The sequence below is a fragment of the Dendropsophus ebraccatus genome, chromosome 10 (assembly GCF_027789765.1).
Source record: "Dendropsophus ebraccatus isolate aDenEbr1 chromosome 10, aDenEbr1.pat, whole genome shotgun sequence".
Lineage (NCBI taxonomy): Eukaryota > Metazoa > Chordata > Amphibia > Anura > Hylidae > Dendropsophus > Dendropsophus ebraccatus.
In genome coordinates this window covers 85,854,400-85,861,388 of record NC_091463.1, presented here as the reverse complement: position 1 = coordinate 85,861,388, position 6,989 = coordinate 85,854,400, and positions in this window count along the sequence as shown.

The window sequence follows — 6,989 nt, the reverse complement described above, 5'->3', positions numbered from 1 at the left end:
TTTTTTATCACATATAATACATTTTTTATGCAAAGCCAAAATCTCCCGTGTGTGACCCGCTATTGCAGAACCAAAAATTCCAGTGTTCCTTAAAGGGGAACTATAAGCAGGTTAGACTAATCTAACCAGCTGATAGCCCCCTATTGCACAGGAGACGCCAAGGAGGAAGGTATTTATTTTACTTTCATCCTCTGCACCAGTAGTTGCCCCCATAGTGTCAATCCACCCCTTTCTAATTATAATCAATAAAGCGGGCCAGATTGGCCCTATGGGGGGGCGGGCAGTACCCCTAAAGGGTGCTCCAGTGTTCCTTACAGTCTCAGGGTCCTATTACACCGGCTGATGAAGGCCCGATCAGTACTGTAAATGAGCGCCAATCTACTAAATCAGTGCTCATTTACTGGGCCTATTACATGGCCTGATAATCTTTTATCAAGGGCTGCATGGACATCGTCAGCCGTTGGCGGCCGATTGATTTTAGGTCTGCACCTAAACAATCAATCAGCCGGTAATGTTTAATCCGCTGATCCTCTCTATTACACCGAGCGATAATTGGCCAAATCGGCCCAATTCGGCCAATCGCTCCGTGTAATAGGGCCCTTACCGGACCATGGAGGAAATTACTAACTGCACCGAAACGCTGCCAAGGATGAAGGTAAGAGACATATGTTCTTTCTTGGCATCTCCTGTGTAATAGGAACATATCAGCAGGTTAGAATCCTCTAACCTACTGATAGTTCCCTTTTAACCTCCATACTTCTTTAACAGCCAAAGTGCCACAGGTTAGATACCACTGAGGCAAATCCTGTTCACTACTAACAGAAAGGTGGATGTTTCCAGTATGCATTAAGTAACATACAGTATTTATTAAACTTCTACTTGGGTTAAAATGGAGTAAGAGATGGACAATAAGTTGTCTCCAGTACAATCTGAATTGTGATTCTGAGACAACAAAGCAAGTCACTTCTTGTTGTAGTGAAATGGGGAAAAAAGTTCTCCTGTTTTTGTGTTTCCATTATATTCTCATGATCTTGATCCATTAGATACAACCCTGATACCAGGTACATGGTATAGAGAAGGCGATCCATCCACTGTCCTAACTTAGCCAACCTTTAGAGATCGACTGATTGCTGCAAGTCTGGTTGTTTAATCCCCAACAACCAACTTAAATGCCAAAAAAAAGGCTGTCTTAATGTAAATGGGCCAAAAATACATTGCAGACAGCCATAGAATGCGTCATAATACACTTTCCTGGCTACTTTGGCTATTCAAAATCTAAAACCAAGTGGGTAGCAAGGGTTGGCAGCAGCCAGGCCAAGACAAAGTATTGTGCCCCCTACCTGGCCTGGGAATGTAAGAGAGTGGCAATGCATACAATGTATCCATTACCATTCACCAGAGGCATGCAGGATTTTCTTAAAGCCCCTTTTACACAGGGCGAAAATTATTGGCGTAAGGCCCAATATCGGACTAATACGGCCGATAATCATTCTGTGTAATAGGGCCTTAAGTGTTGGGGATTAAATAAAAATAATAATAATCCCACACCTGGACCATATATTACTACTGCAGAGACTAATAATGGTGGGAGGTATCTAACAACTGGGAGCTTCTTCCTAATGGGGGATTCCTACCTCTTCATTAGGTAGAAGCTCCAAGTAGGTTAAAAAAATTCTCCCTTAATTAGATAGAAGACCCCAGTAGGCAATTGCCACCATTAGGTAAATAATTGCCAACCCTTATTATGAAGATGTACCAGTAGATAGGTAATCACCCAATTAGGGTACCATCTCAAGTAAGTTGGTAATCCACCCCCTAATTAATTGTCCCTAGTAAATAGGTAATCCCATTATTGTGCCGCAGTCCCCATTATGTACATAATACCCCTAATAGACAGATTCCTACCAAAATAGAATATAATAAAAATATTACACACAAATTTAGACCCGGGGTAACCGACTACCCCCATGCTGTGCCACTGCTGAAACGGCAAATAAATCTGAATTTAAACCATCGGTCAGTTTGGCAGAATTGAAAGCAAAATTTTATGGATTTGCCCATCTTTATGATGAAGTTGTATGGCCGACATTAGCATTGTACGTATTATGTTCCATTTGGCACGTAGACTTCCGCCTTGTCTGGTCCCTTCTACTGTCGTCAAGGCTAGTATCTTATATCTTTTATTGACTTTAAGGCTCTTAATATCCCAGGTACTTGTTATACTTAATATCTATACCAGTTAATATGTTTTTTTTTTATGTATGTACTGCTGAAGAGATATAGCAGAGCCTGCTGTGTCATGTAGCCACTTAGGTTTAACTAATCAAAGCGCACCTATTTATACAGGTTTCTATATCACTGTGCAGGTGTGACCTTATTATATACCACATTAATCATCACAATTGTTTAATCATCACATTGTTTTCCTAATAATACAGTTAATGGCCAATGCCAGGCTGTACTGTACCTTCTTTTGAAACACCCAGCAATCTGATGCACCCCCTGCCAAGATAAGTAAAAATTGCAGGAACTGGGCAACACCTCGTAACCTGACACTGACGCCAGAGATGGCTCTTCTCTCCATCTTACCTGGTTCATTACCTATGATTAAAAAAGGCCTACTGGGCTTTTTCCTTCTGGCAGCCAGGCAAATCATTCCTAGGCTGTGGCGGTTGACCACTCCCCCCTCTAGACTCTAGCCGAGGCTTTTGGCGCACTGATGCGAATGGAAGAGATAATGGCGGACGAGCATAACGCGAGTAAGAAATTCTCCACTAAATGGAGGATCTGGATGATGTTTCAGTCCTCCCCTGAGATGACTAGATGGCTGGCCGGAGACGATTCCCTTGGGGATACATAGATCTCTGATCCGGTTCCCTCGGATGCCCGGTGGCTGGATGGTGATGGGCTACTCTACTCCCTCTCTTCCCTCCTAACCCCCCCCCCCTCTTTTCTCCCTTCTCTCCTTCTCTTCTCCCTTCTTCCCGTACTCTATCCTCTTCCATGTGTTCAGTGTTTGTCGATGCATGCTTGATGTCTTGTATATGTACAAACAATGTTGAATCATCAGGTACCTGCGGGAATCTTGCATGGAGTAGTTGTAGTCGGAGTGATTTGACTCCTCACATTACGGCAGGCTCCAAGTGACATGTTATTTTACCAACTCCTGACCTTTCTTTTCCCCTTTTTTTTTGGCTTCTGTACCATTCTGTTGGCACTCGTTACCTAGCCGACATTACTTGTTGGATGCATATTCTTTATATGTATGTTTATTATGTAAACTCTTAAATAAAATCATATTGAACCATAAAGCTACTATTTATCTATATAACCAAGCACCCAGTTCAAGTCATCAGTGTCGTCACCTTTGTGAAAGAATATTCTATTTTTGTATTGCACCTCACTGCCAAGTTCACTATTTTTGTATTGCACCTCACTGCCAAGTTCACTATTTTTGTATTGCACCTTACTGCCAAGTTCACTATTTTTGTATTGCACCTTACTGCCAAGTTCACTGTTCTCGTATTGCACACTTAACCTTCAGTAAAAGTTGTTCCTTGTTAAGTACTGGACTCTGTGGTTACTCCATCCGTGCACCTACACCTGTTCTATCTTAAAGAAATTGTATGACAGTATACCCGGGGGGGGGGGGGGGGGGGGGCACTACCACTCCTGGCCACAGTGATGAGTGCCTTGTTGGTACATAACCCCTCGTCCCAGCTCACACAACATTTGTAGGCCTCTGGGTTACCACATTTGTATTTTACTTTAAATGAGTTTTCCAGCATAAGGTTGAGAGGCGGAAGGGAGTAATATTGAAGAAATTTTATGAGGAATTCATATGCAATGTAATAATCTTATAAGGAAAAAAAATTACAAAGGACATTACAAAGAAGAATGGACAGACAGATAATAAAGTGAACATTATAAATGTTGCCTTGATTTTAACAAACACTAGTCTGGCAGATGTATTAAAAGTTATATTAAAAAGAGTTGGGATCTTCTCAAGATAAGAGAATATCTTCCCCTATGGACAAGATTCATTTTTAGTAAGGCTAAAAATATTGGAAATATAGTATCCCTAGGAAGAAAATCCATAAATAGTAATAGTGAATTGTAGGTTCATTTCAAATAAACATACAGAATGCCAATGCTTGAGACTAACCTTGCTCATCTGAAGTAATTCTAATGTTGTCACTTTACATTGCTCTTTACAGAAAAAGTATATCCACACTGGCCAATCAGACTCGTGTCTTGTTGTGTTTTTGCCCCAACGGCCAAGAAATCCTTATCAACATTGGGTGTGGGCTCCATATGGAACTGCCAATAATCATCTCCAACCTGGGAATGCTGGATAATATGTTCAACATGACAATGTTCAGGCTTAGGAGCATTTGGGGCATCGCCCGAAGCACCAGCTCGGCCTGCCCAGTCTGCCCCCTCCCATGCCGCTCATTTTGCATATATGCATATGTATAGTGGGGGGCCCGGAACAACCCCCTGGGCCCGCCCAAAGCAACCCCCTCCTGTGCCACCCAGCCCGCTCCCTCTCGTGCTGCCCACTATGCACAGGAGGGGGTGGACTGGGTGGGCCAAGCTGGTGCTCCGGGCCGTCGGGTGATGCGCCAAATGCTCCTAAGTCCCTGATTAGCATAGGGGCAATTAGGGGCTATCTACAGACTGCAGGGGAGAAGAGAGGAATCATTACCAGCTGTGCAGTCATCAGGTAAAGAATATTGGGCTGAACCTGCTGATAGTGCTGCTTTTATATATTAAGGTTTGAATCAAATAAGCCAGGGGTCAGAATCAGTTTGACAACGAAGTACAGAACTATAAACAATATATGAGAGATAAAGGAAATGCCAGCACGCTCAACAGAGACTAATAGCAAGTAATCAGGTGTGAGTCAGAGACCTGTTTATGGGATGTCAGCAATCCGCCAAAAATTCTTTAACATAAAAACTTGATTTAAAAGGAGATCATTTTCAGATGACACATTCTCTTCAATTTAGTCTGCAATTGTCAAAGGTTTATAAAACTATATGCCATAATAGGGATCTGCTAATGTTTATACAGTCATGCCACCTATATACACTGTATAATATGACTTTTTATGACACTTGCTAAATCAGTTTACCAGGTACCTTTTATGACATTGTTCTCCAGGTAGAGTCCCAGACTTTGACACACCAATTAAGTTTCCACGTAAGCATATTGTGCGTCTGCTATATGTCAGCTATACCTCTGTAATATTATACTTTGTGGAAATTCCAGCCTATTATACAGATTGGTTTTTTGTCCATTTTCCCTGTCGGTTTGGTGTTCCGACACAAATTTTCCAAAAACCCGGAAAAAAGTGCACCATATGGGTGTGCCGTGGGTGTGTCATGGGTGTGTCCTTTAAAACCCGCCACAACCAACAGATTTACTAAGCAAACTGTCATTCTTTGATGGGTTTTCTATTGTAAAAAAAAAACAGCAACTTCTAGAGTGGTGGGATAATTGGGTTTTAGTTTTACAGAATTTTTTGCTAAAAATCAGACACAGCCCACAGCATACCAGCTTAAAATTGATGGATACTTAGTAAATCAGCCCCAGTATGTTAGATCTTCAATAACCAAAAGCAAAGACTCCATTGTACAAATCTATAAATGATAAGTAGTTTGCTCTCTGTAGTTTACATCACTGTGTTATCGGCCTATATGTGTGTGACATCATGTAATACTCCAGGGCACCCTTATCTTAGAGGCAATAAGGACAGAAATCAGTAGAAGAGCTCAAAGATTATATTTCATAATTCTTCAGTACAAAGGTAGGATATAGAGAACACATTGTACAGTAATGTCTGCAGACATTCTTAAAGGGGAAGTGTGGCGTGGGGGGGGTCAAAAATTCATTATATGCAGGGGGTGGGGTGGAATTATAAAAGAAGTTATAGTCACCTGTCCCAGTGCCCTCATAGACCTGCGTCCCACTCCTGGACCCTGCCGTTTGTCTTCTGAGCTCCCCTCTGGCCACGTCACAACTCGGCTGACGGATGCCCCCCTCAGCCAGGGTCATGACATACCCGAAACCTGGGAAAAGATGACAGGTGGAGGGGTCGGGAGCTCCGTTGTGCGGTGCAAAGCATAAAAATATTAGCTTTTTTATTTTTTCCCCAGTCCCTGCCCATAATTTAATTTTTGACGCAAATTTTTGATGCAAGGTACTTGTTGTGTACGTAGTAGATAGTAGGTGTAAATTAGGTGCAGTAAGGTCTAGGGGCTGTCTTGGGGCCTTGCCTAGTAGTGCAGAACTCTGCCAGGACAAGTGTGACTTGTGGTGAAGAAACTCATCTTCACAGGGCTGAGAAGAAAGAAGAAGAAACCCGCCTTATGCCATAAGAGCCCACAGAGTGACAGGTCTGGTAGTATGTTTCCGAGGGTTGGACAACTGGGTGTAGCTAACTTCTCAAGGTTACCCGAGTAGGTCGAGCAGAAATTAGTCGAGTTCATCAGCTTAGGCACTTTGCTCCCCTGCAGATCTATCCTGGATATGTGAATTGTCCTGAATAGGTAGGATGGTTACCCCAGGTGTAGGCAAGGTTTTCCCAGGTGACAGTTACCTCACCTTTGGGTTTCTAATCCTGGATAGCTCCTTTGAAGGGGTACTCCAGCAATTGTTTTTCTTTCAAAATAACTGTAGTCAGAAAGTTATACAGATTCGTAATTTACTTCTACTTAAGTCTTCCAGTACTTATCAGCTGCTGTATGTCCTGCAGGAAGTGATGTATTCTTTCCTGTCTGACACAGTGCTCTCTGCTGCCACCTCTGTTCATGACAGGAACTGTCTAGAGCAGTAGCAAATCCCCATTGAAAACCTTTCCTTCTCTGGACAGTTCCTGTCACCAACAGAGGTAAAGCAGTAACCACTGTGTAAAACTGGAAAGGACACACCACTTCCTGCAGGGCATACAGCAGCTGATATGTACTGGAAGACTGGAGATTTGA